A 15665-nucleotide genomic window follows, 5' to 3' on the forward strand; every position below is an offset into this window, starting at 1 on the left:
GTTACTTGAAAAAAGTAATCAGATTACAGTAATGTGTTACTTGTTTGTGACATGAAAAGAGAAACAGGACCAGAAACTACTTGGACTGGTTTCATCCGCCTCATCTTTTACCCACAAAGAAAGCATCAGTACATTATTAATACATCTCAGAGACACTTTCTTTCTCAAGAAGTCACATGAGGAGTAATAGATTACATCTCTCACAGTATCTGACCAACCAGCTGCTGTGGAAAGTCTTTTTTAGACACAGAGATAAAAGATGTTTGACTAAATGCTGATAAGTGAATACTGAGAATTTAGAAGGAAATGTTTTCATCTGAGGATCTGATTAATACTGTGAAACTAACCTTTATATTTGTAATTTTGTGCCATTCTCAAGCAAACAGATCAGATATTCTCTTAAACATAAAGATTTCCTCCTTTCTTTCTTTAATTTTTTAAATTTTCAGTCAGTAAAAACAGGCACAAACATGATGTTAATGATGATCTTTATATAAATCATTCAATATGACTATATTATAAAATAATTTTGATTCTCAGGTTGAAAATGATCCTGGGATAGGTTAAAATGAGACCTTTGATAAACTATAACTAATACGATCCTTGAAAGTTTACTGAAAATACACTTTTTGAAGTTTTCTCTAGTGAATTATCAGAAAACAGATCAAACATCCAGAGTACCAATGCTGGTTTCTGTTACTGTACATCACAGACATGAACCTGGTGCAGCTGTGCTACACTGTAAAAAAAGATTCCGTAGAAAAACGGAAAATGTCCTGGTAATTTTCTGCCAGTACATTTTCTGTTTTTTTACGGAAGTTTGACGGACTTTTCTGTAAATAATAAAACGGAAAATTCTGTAGATTTACAGTATACTCTCTGTACTATTTACGGACATTTCCTTCAGCTATAAAACGGAAAATTCCGTTTATTCACAGTATATTTTCTGTATCATTAACTGATATTTTCCGTTAATAGAAAAATTGAAATTTCTGTTTATATTACTATTTCCAAGCACTTCTTTTCACTGTAACTCATTAAATATAGTTCTTTATATTCTTAAATGTACATTTCTATGCAATTACAACCTAGTACACCATATGCTCAAAAATTCATAAATTAAAACTTTTAAATTAATTTGTGCTTCATACACAACAACATTGGTACAATTAATGTTAAGTATTCTTTTATTCTCCTTAACTCAAACACTATACTAAAATATAACGACAGCATCCATCTTGTCATAAAACGACTAAACAGCTGATACATGAACAAATTAACTCACAAACTTTCAAATTTAAGCATTTTTATTTCCTTGAAATCAGGTTGTCCTCATGTAAATGTGTTTATTTACATTCATTCAAGTGGCTACCAAGTGTTTTCTTCAAACAGGACACCTGACAAACAAAAAATATAGTTAAGTCATATTTAACGATATGTTCACATTTAATAATATCCAGAGTACCTTTTAGTTAGAATCACTGCCTTGTGGTAGTTTTGCCTCAGCCAAATGGTTAAGGTGTGGTTTACATCCATGTCTGTCCACTTATGGTACAGTATACACATGTAGTCAGTTATAGCCAAACACATTTGATTACTGAATTGCATTTACTTCATTAATGAAGTGAATGTAACTCACATTTGTGTGAACATTTGTCCGAGATTAACTCTTTGGGGTCTTTAGCTTACAATATAACATACTTGACTGTTTAAGTCGTGCCACATGAATAAAACTGAACAGATCTAAAGAAGATGTTCCTGAACTTTGGGTTTATGCAAACAGGATGGATAGATAACCACAGAACTTTTCCCCATATGATAACTAAAGCACAAAATAAATTAAGACAGATTACTGTCCCAAACTTGAAGATAAAAGTGCATTTACTGGACTTGTTTTGTCAGTGAGGAGCAAAGTACAATTAGAAGTGCTTGTTCTGATGAAAAGTTAAACTGTAAACAGCAGCGTAGTGAATAAGGATCCTCAGCAGTGACAACACTTAAACATCATAGTTCAAAATCCTTAATGCACACCTTTTTTTCTCCACTGTGTTCAAATGCTCTTAGCTGTTTAAGTAGAGGAAAAAGTCTGACATATTTCACGACCATTAAATGTTAGACAAGGCTCTGAAAACGAGGTTACGGTTACGAACAAAAACCTCTGCTTGTGCGCACACCCTAAATCACAACAAATAAGACAATAGTAAGACTAATTACTACAAAGTGACACCAGAGGCTGGAGAAGAGCAAGCATAAAGTGACACGTTGTGTGTGCACAATTTCTCTTGTTACCACTCTTCATATACCAGTGTGACAAAGTCCTGAATGCAGCAAGGTCCAGCTGAGCTTTAAATAAAATACACTCAGCTTTTCCTTGGATTTTTAGAGTTGCTCAGTTCATACAGGAACTGCAGCAGTCAGGTTGACGTGTCGCTGTGTTGCTCCTCCATCTCAGCCATTGAGACTAGTCGCAATTTATTCTGAGGAAAAAAAGAGAAACAACAAGACATTTTTAAAAAGTTTGTATTTTTATGATTTTTTTTACCTTGAACATAAACAACAGAAACAAAAAAAGGATTAGGATGGTGCGATATGACGATATATATCAGATGACGATATAAAAATGTCTATCGCTATACGCTATCATTTGTTTTGTGGTGTTGCAAAATAAACTGTTTACGGCAATATTTTTTTCGTGGTTGTGATGGTCACTGTAGTGGCTATATTATTTCTTAAAGTTCTCTCCTTCTCTTATACTTAAAATAACCACACTATGGACGGACTTCCACATAAACCTTTCACAATAAAGCTCAAGTTTCTGTTGAGACTTTTTAAAATGAACTGAAATGATATACATTATTCTCAAACATAAAATTTCAGAATATGCATCAAACAAATGACCTCAAATAAGAACATCAAGTAACTATAAATGGCGCTACAGTCACCACGCAGATGAAGGCACAGAGAATACCAGCATGGCCAGCAAGGATGAGGCAGAACCAGCTAGCTCCAAGCAGATGGACCAGTCAAAACAAATCGAGGACCTTATTGTTAAACGAGGGACTACCTCTGTAACATGGACATGGTTTGGTTATGAAAAGTCTGACACGGACCAGAAAACTGTACTATGCAAATTATGCCACAAACTGGTCCCCACCACCACTCAAACACGACAAACCTCTTTAACCACCCACACAAGAATCACGTGAAAGAGTTTTCGAGAGAGTTTACTGAATGAAAAGCAAAAAGAGCCGTCAAGTGCTCAAGATAATCCTTAGACTCAAACATTAGAACAGGCTTTTCCTCGCAGCACGGCGTGTAACAAATACTCAGAAAGAAAATGGCGCCATTTAAACTCATGTCTAAAAATGTATAGTTTCATGCATCGGTCAAAACACTCGACTCCAGGTACACGACGCCAAACTGAAAACACTTCACATAAGTCGAGTTGCCGAGAATCACAGAATTTACAGAAAATGCACTATTTTGTGATATATATCGTTATCAGGAGAGATATGTCTTATATTGGGATGCGAGATTTTGGTCATATCACACAGCCCTACAAATGATTATAATTCACGTAGAGTTGCATACACATAACAACATTCTGTTGCAACAAAAGCAGTTTATAATTGAAGTAACATACATACCTTGAAAAACTAAATCAACCACAACATTAAACTCACCTTGTTTCTGTGGAAAAGGTGATCAGGGTTTTTCTTCATTTCCTGAGACCAGCTGCTCTGGATCATCACCAGCTTGTATCTTCATCTTCTTTTCACTGGGAAGTCTTTCCTTTGCTTGGCCATTGCTCTGCACTGGAAAACCAAAGTGTGTGATCAAAGGTGAAATAAGGGATATTTTTCCACTGCAGGATTTAGAGTACTTCAAGTAGTAATAGCTGTTGATCCATTTCTCAAATAATCTTTAAGGATCTGAATTTTTAAGAAAGACACAAATATCTCTGCTTATATTTGGCTAAAAGCTTGATATAGACATAACAGTTTATAATATGTCAGCATCCCCACAAGGCATATAAAGCTCCTGCACACCAGCACTGCGCTTACAATATAATTCAATCAAGATATAGTTATTATTGATTAATTATTGAATTTTTAGTAATAATTATTACTATTTAATCACATTAGCACAGTGGGGTGACAAAAATATTCCACATACTAGAAATGCTGCTCAGCATTTCATAAATTATTTTCAACAAATGTTGGAGTAAAACACAGTTACAGGAAAATGTGTCTGTCTGCAAATATTAACTAAACATTTCTATGTGCTACAAAATAGACATAATTGTAAATGTAATGAGGTGAAACTATACTTTCAACAATATTACCACTACAGTCTGTTAACCACCGAAATAATCTATGCTGGTCAGCTAGCTAAAAGTCTTTACTTTAGCAGCCCAAATCAGAGGCTAACATTAGCATTTGCTAGCGTCAGCCAGGAAGGTCTGAGGCTTAAACTAGGGTTAGTGTAATTTTGCCCGAAACCCTTTAAAGTGTACAGTAGAGCCAACTGTAAAACACAGGTATTGATATAGTACTTATTAGACTCCTATAATAATTTGTTCCTCTCTATACATACCATGAAGTTCTCCCTTTTCCCAGTTATCTACATCGCTGACTTTCGCTAATTAGCTAGTTAGCAGTCACAGCTGTGTAATACCCAGAAAGACACAGACAGCTAACTATAATATTTATGAAAACTGGTTCAGCCACTGAAGGGCAGAACTGGTGGTATCACAGTAAAAATTATTTTAACATTAACTAAAATGAAAATTTTTAAACCTAAATAACGATTATTTAAAAATGAGTCAGCAAAATATTCCTGACTTGTCTGGAGACAGCGAAACCAGATAACAAATAAATTAACAATTCTTTCTAAATAAAAATGCGGAGTCTTTTGAAAAAATTATTTTAATAAAAGAAAACATTTGTTTTAATACTTACCACGGAAATTTGAAGGCAGTTTCTCCAACTCCAGAGTCCAAAATCCAGATGAAGCCTGAAAGAAGTCTAATGGCTGCTCTTGCTCTGACTTTTCCCTCCTTTTTTGGGTCCTTTTTCCCACAATGCATTGCAGTAGTTGAGAAATACGGAAAAATACCTGTAAATGACTAATACGGAAAATTCCTTCACGTTTATACGGTAGATTGTACTGTATTTTTACGGATTTTTTTTACAGTGTAAATATGAAAAAAAAATAAGACTTTTTAAAACAACACTACAGTTATTAAACAAAGAAATCAGCTGATTCTGAGGTGGGAACTTTGTTTTTTCAGATTTAATTGAGTTTATATGGAATGACCCTCCCTGGTTTCTTGCTGGTTTGGGGTCCAAAGGAGTTCAGCTTTAGGATCAGTGTCTCTGAGTTTTAGAAACTTCTAATAAATTTCAAATTCCATAATCAAGGAAGGAAGCTATTTTCAATTCAAGCTCCCAGATCAAAACGGCTCCTGCAAAACCTCCAAACATTTTGGTGAAGATACTCTGGTCCTTTGGAATATTTCTCATTTTGGGAAGAGAGTCCCCATATTACATGAAGATGTGACAGAACGAGTCAAATATTCAGTTTTTCATGATTCTACTTCATTTACTCTCCATCAGCTGACCCACTCAGACTCTGGACTGTACCAAGATGTGTGCTGGACTGATGGCAACGCGACATATGAGAGAAACATCAACCTGACTGTGTGCAGGACAGTAAGTGGACAAGCAATTATTATTGAAAGTCTTGAAGCAACAGTGGACGTACGATGTGAGGGAGCAGGTGAGAATCTGACCGTCCAGTGGATCAAATATGAACCGACGCTTGAGGAAGATTTCTGGACTGGAGGTTCTGGGTATCTTTTGATGAAAGACGATGGAAGAGCACATTTCCTGAAGGAGACAAACATGTCAAATCTTCATGTGTCCAAGATTAAAATTAACACATTTTACATCTGTGTGGTGATGAATGAACAGCAGTGGGTGAGCAGTCATTCTGTACACTTGAAAAAAGAAAGAGAGACAATCTATCACTCAGTGGGAGAGACAGCTGTGCTTCAGTGTCCCATCAGTCATGACCAGCCCCCGGTTTGGAAGAAGCGGGACAAACTTTTCCAAGAATTCAGTCAAAACTACTCGCTGGTGTTTCCATCACTGATGTTAAATGATTCAGGTTGGTACAGCTGTGAAGGTCAAACAATAAAACAAGAGTACGAGCTTGTAGTGTGCCCCACATTTGGTCCACCTGCAGTAGAGGTCTTCTCAGACGGAGGTGATGTCACAGTCAGATGTACAGTTAAATTTGGATACAATCGGTGGTTTAGGAAATTGACCCGAACAGAAGGAAAAATTGAGCACCTTGATAGTTATAGTGATCTAAAATGGGGAATCACACGTTCCCATCATTTACTGGCAATCCCTCGTGTCTCACTGGAAGAAGCAGGAGAGTATTGGTGTGCAGTTTTAGAGTCAGATGATGAGTGTGTGTCAGCAGAAAAAACAGTTCTGATCCACAGAGAGCCCTTTGGGGTTTACTCGACCTTCTACAGAGTCAGGTGGATACTGCTCAGCGGTCTGCAGGTGATGCTTTGTGTTGTTGTGGTCTGTGTGATACAGAAAACCAGGAGAGGAGAGCGGCTTTCAGCTCAGACACACACTTAGTATGCTTATCATCATTTATAATAATAATAATAATAATAATAATAATAATAATACGTAGAAGTGATGAAATTAAAACAAACCTAAACATTATTGTAGATAAGAATCTGTGACCTGACTGGACGGCTCAGTCTCTTATGTGATCATATATTTCAAGCATGTTGCCTTTTTTAGTCGATGACTTTAAAAAAGAAAAAAACTTGTGTTCATATTTTATTTCAGCTATAATGATTATGTGCTTTTTTAATGTGATTTGATGTTTATCCATATATCATTCATGTATCTCTCAGAGTATCATTTTGAATATTCTTCTGTTTCTATCAGTGATCAGTTCGATCTATAATAAATGTTAGAAACCAGTTGTAAATGTATTTGTTCTTCACTCTGATGTGAATCATTATCATCTCTCTTGGAAAATGTATTTTGTTATTGTGTTTAAGAGCAGATTCATTACAGCACCATGTTTATCTGCACTATATTGTTTTCATTGTTGTAAATCATTTATATTTGCATTTCAAATTGTTGTGATGCAGCAGACTGGAAACATGATTGTCTGATACAGCAAACACTTCATAATATGGACTTTACTGCTTTCACTGTGTTTTTATATCCTCCATTTTTATTAGGAATCATTTCTGAAATAAAAATATCAAAATCTAATTCAACAGACTGAATGTTGTGAATTTGTAAAGAACGAAAAACTACTTAAAGTTAAATAATCTACATCAATCTTGTTTTTAGTCATTAAAGAGGAGAATGGGGAGATGGCGCCATCTAGTGGTGAGAGTGAGCGGGCTGCTGAAGAATGAGGATAAAATAAATCTCATTATATTTCTGGAGCAAACAGATTCAAAGAGAAATGTCTAACAAGAATATTATTATCACACATTCACACGTTACTGTGTTTCTACTTCGATGCTGCTGCTCTTCATTATTTAATGATCCACAGTGGAGAGAGCACGGGAAACCTGTGATACATACTGTATCAGTAACAAGCTTAAGGAAGGAGCTTTAAAGAGCTGAATTTTAAGATCTTTATTTTTGTTTCGTGGGTTATTTATTCTCTTTCATTTAAATGACAGCTTTGATAATCAGTGATGTTTTTCAGCAGTGGTTCTGTTTGTATCTAACATGAGTTTTAGGTTGTGATAGTTCCACCACAGCAGACCCTGTCATGAACTGTAGATTTAGGAGCCAAATTCTGGGTTCAGAGCAGACAGGATAACATAAACTAACCTTTTATTCCAGTCAAATGATAAATATGACCTCTGTGTGGTGATTTCAGATAGTTTCATGTAGTTACAGCAATTTGGCAGATGCTTATATTAAATAGGTTATGCGGTTTCATAAAACAGAGTAGTATAATGTTTATGTAAACAGTCAATGTTTTTATATTTGCATAATTTTATATTGTATAAAATATATAATAAGAATTGGTGGTCAGATGGATCTTCATTCAGTCCAGCAGATGTCAGTGTGCTTCGTGCCGCCTCATGTTACAGAGAGGCAGGAGAGCCATGTTTGGCTTCATGGTCAGCCAACATCAGGGAGATGAAGTGCACACGGGTTCGTTTCAACAGTTTATGTTTCTTAGTTACATTCCTAACTGAGAGACCTGACCCAGAGAAATAGCTACATGGTGTCCATAAACAGAGTCTTTCCAATTCTCTGAATACTGAGGAAAGGAGCTTCAGTGCTTCCTTTGTTGCCTCCTTCAGCACAGGAAACACTGGAGCATCCTTTATGAAAGGAGACGAGAAAATGCTGTTCCATAATTCACTGCAGCGGACCTCCATTCATGAAAATGATTAACACAATAAACAAAGTGGCACAGATCATGCAAATGTTCATTCTAACTGTATTTTCCCATTCATGCCAAAACCTGCTGTCATATTTGGAGTTTTTAATAGTTTCTAAGCTCACTGTTGAACTCTGAACATCACACTGCTGGAATAAAAACTGCTTCTTGTTGAGTTGTTGCTTTACATGAAGAACGCACATTTATATAAAGTCAGGTGTGTTTAAGGCTCGATATAATCAGTTTGTATTAATAATGCCCTTTGCTGAATTCCAAACTTTAGGATTCATTTTTACTTCAGTCCAGTTCAGCTGCTGGATGGAAGGAATTTTACTGCAGTCACATAAAGTGTAAGAAGGGAGGAGGAAAGGAGTCGAACTGAATCACAGCAGGTAAATATAAGAAAATTAGATGTATTTAATGTTATATGATGTGTGAAAGACTTATTAAGCATGACCTATCGTAACTATCTTTAATTGCAGCCAGTTCACTTCAGCTCACTTCAGCACAAATTAGAAACTCCAAAATCCCGAGGAGGGAGCGTGAGGGAGAGCCTAACAGACCTAACCAAAATAATCCAGTGTGAGCTCAGGTTTCACTTGTTTTTCTCTCTGAAACTCAGAAAAATGAGGAGGCTGAAGAAAAATCAACATGCTGTTTATATGACAAATAACTCTTTGGGTAGAAATTGCTGAGCAAAGGGTCTGAGGATTAGGACATAGGTGCAGATTCATCAAGAGGAGCGTGGCATTATTACAAACTGTTCCACCCTATAAACACTAAATGCATGTGAACAGCTGACCGTTATTTACCTTCAGATCACGAGCCGTCCCAGTCAAAATGTGCATAAAGGACATTTTTGAAAAGCATATTGCAATACTCAGTTCAGTTCATTTCTGCTCTGTTTCAGTAAAATCCCAGCATTACTGAGGAGCAACAAGTGGGACTGTAAACGGTCAGCGTGAGGACTGAGTGAAGAGTTTTAGGACAGAGTTTAGACACTGTACTCTCAGCTTTTAGCCGACTGTCCACTTGTTCTGATAACTTCTCCTCCTCCTAGAAATAAACTCTCCTTGTAGCATTTATCACAATAATGTGTTTTTTCAGCATTAAATTTCATGTAGTTTGCAATAAATTGTGTGCACAGACTTTGTTATTCACATTTATTTGACACATATAGGTTGAACTACAAACTCACAGGCTAAGCCATAAATTTAGCCGCAAAAATATTCCTGTGCACAAGTTTCAGTTACAAAACTGACACTGTGCCTCTTCGGTAAATTCAACAGCTTTTTAACATTAAACACTTTTTGCTGCATGTCAATGGAAAATTGTACTTAGTAGTCAGTATAATCTTTTAATGATATAAGTTGCCATATATGCTTAGAGGTGTATAATCGATTGTGTAGTGATAGGATGTGTGATCTTTAGTAGGCTGCAAAAGGCTTTGTGTGCATTCCAGGGTGTTCTGGCATTCAAACCCACATCCTGGGAGCAGGGGAAAAGGGCATACCTTCTCTTATTGTTTTATGATAGGATAAACGTATCTATGTCTGTTTTACTCTAAGTGCCTTTTGTTTAGATGAACTGTTGGACTTCCAGACCAGCAGGTTTAGGGAAGTCATTTATGGGGTCACACTGACCCCCCCCCCCCACACACACACACACACTCACCCAATGATGTATAAATAAAGACCAGGGCAGTGGCACGGTGCGAGTCTCAGAGCCCTCACTTCTGTGCAGGTGCTGTGACTGCCCTTGCTTGCAAGTAAACTAACTGCAGTGTGTGTTTCTCCTCTCTGACTCTCAGCTGAAGAAGTGTTATTTAGAATAAATCTCTTGACACTGCAGATGTTAGTAAATTTGACTCAAAGTGTAACTTTTTCTATAAATTTCCAGCCTTTGTACTGAACGGATATTTTTCACAGGTGCGTCTCATTTAAACGACCTGCATGAAACAACAAGGTTAGAACATGTTTTGGTGAATATGGACTTTTTTAGTTCATCTTCTGCACATTGTAGTTTCAGCAGCAATAAAAATATCAAAATATAATTTAGCAAATTACTTAGAGTTAAATAATCCACATCAATGTTGTTTTCTGTCATTAAAGGAGGAGAATGGGATGTTGTAGTTCCACCACAGCATGAATCATGACCCAAATTCAGAGCTGAAAGCAGACAGGAAAACAAAAACTAAACTTTTATAATGTTGTAATCATAAATCCCAATTTAGTCTTTGAAAAGGATGAGCTTTCCCAGTACCTCCATCTGTGATGCTAAACTAAAGTCATACAACTGTAGCATCGAGTACTCAAATGAAAAGAAAAAACACGCACACAAAAAACGGTTGGTTTTTTTGGGTCACGCTAAAATACTAACACAGTTAATTTACAGATATAATACACATGGTATTCAGAACTGAAGAAGCTTCTCGGATGAAAGGTGAACGTCTTCAAGCAACTTAAAGAAGTCCAGACGCTTTTCTTTGCAAGCTCCTTTGACTACACATGGTATTGTTAAAACAGTGTAGTCTAATTTTAATGTTAAAAGTCAATATTTTTATATTTTCATACTTTCATATTACATAAAATCAGTGTTGGTCAAGTTACTTGAAAAAAGAAATCAGTAACTAATTACTGATTACTTACCCAAAGAAGTAATCCCGTTACTTTACTGATTACTTATTTTCAAAAGTAATTAATTACTTCGTTACTTCGTTACTTTTTAAAAACACGATTTACAACCTGAATAGGTGATAAAGCGATAGATCTTTCAGCCCAATTCTACTTTTTCTGCATAATCCATCATACAAAATGTAATCAAACGGAAAAGTCTCTTTTTAAAACTTGTTTTATTAGTTTTAATCTTTTAACTTTATGCATCAAGCAAAAATTAAATTATATGCAACATTCTCTGACTGGAAGAAATTTGTTTAACATTTAAACCTATTTTCTGCACATTCCAGCACATAAAATAAAATATTTTTTTGTGTTTACACTCACTCTTTCAAATAGATGCAAGTAAAACACAGCAGAAAATAAATAAAATCAAAGACTAGCGGTCCTGTTGCTCTATTTTCACCTGTAAAGCAGGACTGGGGTAGGCGGAGGTTTACCCTGGTGCAGGTGTGCCGCAGCGGTCAGTGGAAGAATCCGCGAGTTTCTCTGTGAGTTTCACATTACATCATAGCGCACTCGCTGTTTGCTCGGAAGTTTACAGTTTTTTTCGCTGTAAAAAGAAGTTTTCTTCCCACGCACAACGGACAGTAATGTTTTTGTCACGTTTTATGGAATCAAACTCAAAGTAAGGTCAGTACTTCCACGCTTTAAATACTACATGCTCATACTCTCTCCCGCACTCGATATATTATCCATTCTTGATCTGCACACAGCTGTTGTCACAAACGTCGCACTCGCTTACGTCATTGTCATGAGACATTCTCGCAAAAAAATCACGGTTTTAGTAACCAGTAACGCGTTACTGCCCATCTCTGGATAAAATATATAATGACAATTGGTGGATAGATGGATCTTCATTCAGTCCAGCAGATGTCAGTGTGTTTCGTGCTGCCTCATGTTACAGAGAGGCAGGAGAGCCATGTTTGGCTTCAGGGTCAGCCAACATCAGGGAGATGAACTGCACACAGGTGTGTTTCAACAGTTTATTTTTCTTAGTTACGTTCCTAACTGAGCGACGTGAATAGAAAACTATTCTGCGCATATATAAAACAGGTCCGCGGCTCCGAACCGTAGTAAAGGGACCTCTGGCTAATACGTTAGATTCCGTGTCGGGCTCATAGCTGAAAACTAGCTTTACTATGTTGTCTGGGTCAACTTTGCTAGCGAGAGACAGAGAGAGAAGTTGAAAGGCTGCTCTAACGGAACTTATTGTTTCAGAGGAAAATACGAACACAGTGTACCAGGGCTGTACTGGGACAAAAAATCGGCCCGGGCATTTTGACTAGAAACCAGCCCACCAGGTATTAAAGGAAAAGCCATAAAGCCTTTGAATAAAAACAAATGCTGTTGTGACAGTGATGTACACTGTCTTGTTGGTATATGCATGATTTCTATACATTTTACATCAGATAAAAACTTTGGTTGTAAGATTCAGATAATTATTTGTTAAACGTGAGACATTTTAAATGAGAATAAGGAAGAAAAGTTTTTCTTTGTACCCCCCTTTCCCTGTGAAGTAGCAACAGGAGAGGGAAGGGGAGAGAATGAGTGAAGAAGAGGCAACAGTGCAGTGTAAAGACACAAAATAACTCCAACTTTGTGTCTTTTTTTCATTCTAGCTGAAGTAATTGCATTCATTTTCAGCCCAATACGGCCCGGCGTCTCCTCCTCCTGCCTCTCCTTTCCCTCATCCACATGCTGGCCTCTGTGGAAGCTCCGCCATAGCCACCACCAAACATCAGAGTTATTTTTACACATTTGCCAGCATCTGGCCAATCCACCACCTTCCATCTTTTTTCATACCATTACAAAAACAACAACATAAAAAAAAACCCCTCGGCCCACAAAAACGAAAAATCACCATCAGCTGGATGGCCAGTCAACTATGCAGTGTACAGTCGAGTCTTAATAGCTTACTTACAACTGGGCTACACTGCCCATAAGGCTTCATTCTTTAGGGCTATGCCTGTAACACTCTGCCTATTGCCTTCATATTAAATAATTTTTTGAACAATAATTTAAAAAAAAAATTTCTTCATGTCATTATGCGGGCTGCAAGTAGAGGTGACATGGGCTGCGAGATTGAGACCCAGGCATTAGAGCCTCTTAATGCTTGTATTTTGTTTGGGTTTCTGCCGGCGTGGCATTACCAAAAACAGAGAGGGTATAGCCTAACATATGAAACAGGAAAAGACTGCAGTGTAATCCCTTTATTTCAACAAAGTAACAGTATTCTGAATACCACCTTTTTAAACGGTAACTGTAACGGAATACATTGTAACTACAGGGGTCCAACAAAGAATGGCCACACATCATACTGATGTCTTCGGAAATTTATTTCTCTCTCTCTCACTCTTATTGTCTTCAGACACCATGAAAACTGAAGAAACACAAAGTTTACAACATAAATGTTTTGAACTTATCAGTCTCTCATATCAGTGTCCATAAACAGTCTTGTGCAAGCAGAACAGAAAAAATGCAAAATAATGGATATCACAAAAATGTCCTCTCATTACCAGTGTAGAACACGTATGCAACATTAAACAAACAATATACATGAAACCATACCGTGTGCGCCTCTTGGACCACATGCAGAATAACATTAACGTTGAGGCTGTAGATGGATCTGTAGCTCTGTATCCATGCTAGCTCCACAATGCCATGGTTGTGCTCTCAACCTAACTCTGGTCATGTGACCATTACAAACTCTACCTCATACAAACGTTACAGCACTTTACATATTTAACAAACCCATATTTTGTAATCACATATTTTAGACATGTTTTTTAATTAATTTTACACTTTCATCACCTTATCTTATAAATAAATGAACTAAATTAAGCATGAATCTATCACAGAAACATATGAAATAAACAACTTTATTTTAACTGTCTCAGGGACAGTTACAACAGTTACTCATAACTTCTATTTTAATTGCGTGAAGCCGGTAAATGTATTCCGTTACTCCCCAACACTGAAAATAAATAAAAGAACATTGAAGTTCTTGAGATGTTCAGTGCAATGACACACAAGCTAATCCAAAAGATAACAGCCCACAATTATGACTTGTGACCTCAAAGTCTGCCTGGATCTAAATGAGGGAACCAGGCAGACCTCATCAGGCCTGCTGCAGCACACAAACAAATATATATATGTATATATTAGGGGTGCAACGATACACAAAATTCACGGTTCGGTTCGGTTCAATACTTTGGTGTCACGGTTCGATATTTTTTCGATACAAAAAATGTTCATGCCTTTTTAATTTGTCATTTATTAAAATTATAAATATACATTTTAACTCAAAAGTACAGTTTTTAAATTTAATGTTGCTGAAACAACAAAATAATAATAATTAAAAAAAATCTATCTGATCGAAAAATCACTCATCTTTGGAAAAGAGAGTTTATTACAGAGAAATGGCTCTTTCCAAAATAAAAGCTATACTATACGCTTCTTCTGGGCTATATTCTCAGCAGCATATTAAACATATCAGGTCCCATAAAGAGAATCATGTGCTAACGGCTGTCTAAATGACTCGGGTAAAGTTTGTAGCATGCGTGCTTGTTGTTTTTGTCTGCTTCCACTTGTCTTTGCACTAGATGATGTCGGCGTAAATGTGCAGTCATATTCATTGTGTTCCCACTAGTGCTGTCAGCGTTAATCTCGTTAAAATGACGTTAACGCCATAACGTGGCAAATCTCCGTTAACGAGTTACCGCGGATCGCCCCGTGCGTGAGGCTGGACGGCGTCAACACGTTAACAAGCTAACTGTGCGTAAGTGACGGAAGTGAGAGGTAAGTGACGGAAGTGACGGCGGTAAGGTAAGGACCCATGTTGTAGGTGACGTCAGACGCCGGAGATTTGGCGGAAAAAAACAAAACAAACGAATGGTAGCCTAGAATTTAACAAAGCCTAGAATTTAACAAAGTTTCTTTAATCTTCAGTATTAATCTTCAGTATTGCCAAATAAACTAACCAACAGTCATATAACTAACAACATCTGTCCTAATCATCTTTAACACCCTGGAGGACAACGAGGAGAGTTTAGACGCTCTCCAAGAATACATCGACCGGTGCTCAAGATTTAGTAATGAAGAAGGCCCAGAGCATGTCTTCCCGCCAAAACTGAGACGCCATCATCTAAAACATATCGCCCGCAGACTCCCCGGCACAACATCGCCTGCCGGCAAAGATATCGTCGACATCCTGGAGTCAATCGATAGCGATTGTCCAGTTTTGATGCGAGGCTGTCCCTGGTGGAGATCTTACACCGGGAATTTCAATCTCTAAAAGAATCCCTGGAGTTCAGCCAGAAGCAGGTGGAAACACTTGCTGCAGAAAACGCCACGCTACGGGACTCGGTCAAATCTCTAACCGAAAATGTGACCCAATTAAACTTAGAAAATAAAAATAAAAGAGACCGTTATGGATTTACAAGCCCGTAGCATGAGAGATAATCTTGTGTTTTCTGGTATTCCAGAGTCTGCCGGAGAGGACCCGAAACGACCGTGAGAAGCTTCATTAAAATC

This window comes from Oreochromis aureus, linkage group 14 (assembly GCF_013358895.1).
Source record: "Oreochromis aureus strain Israel breed Guangdong linkage group 14, ZZ_aureus, whole genome shotgun sequence".
In the NCBI taxonomy this organism is placed as follows: domain Eukaryota; kingdom Metazoa; phylum Chordata; class Actinopteri; order Cichliformes; family Cichlidae; genus Oreochromis; species Oreochromis aureus.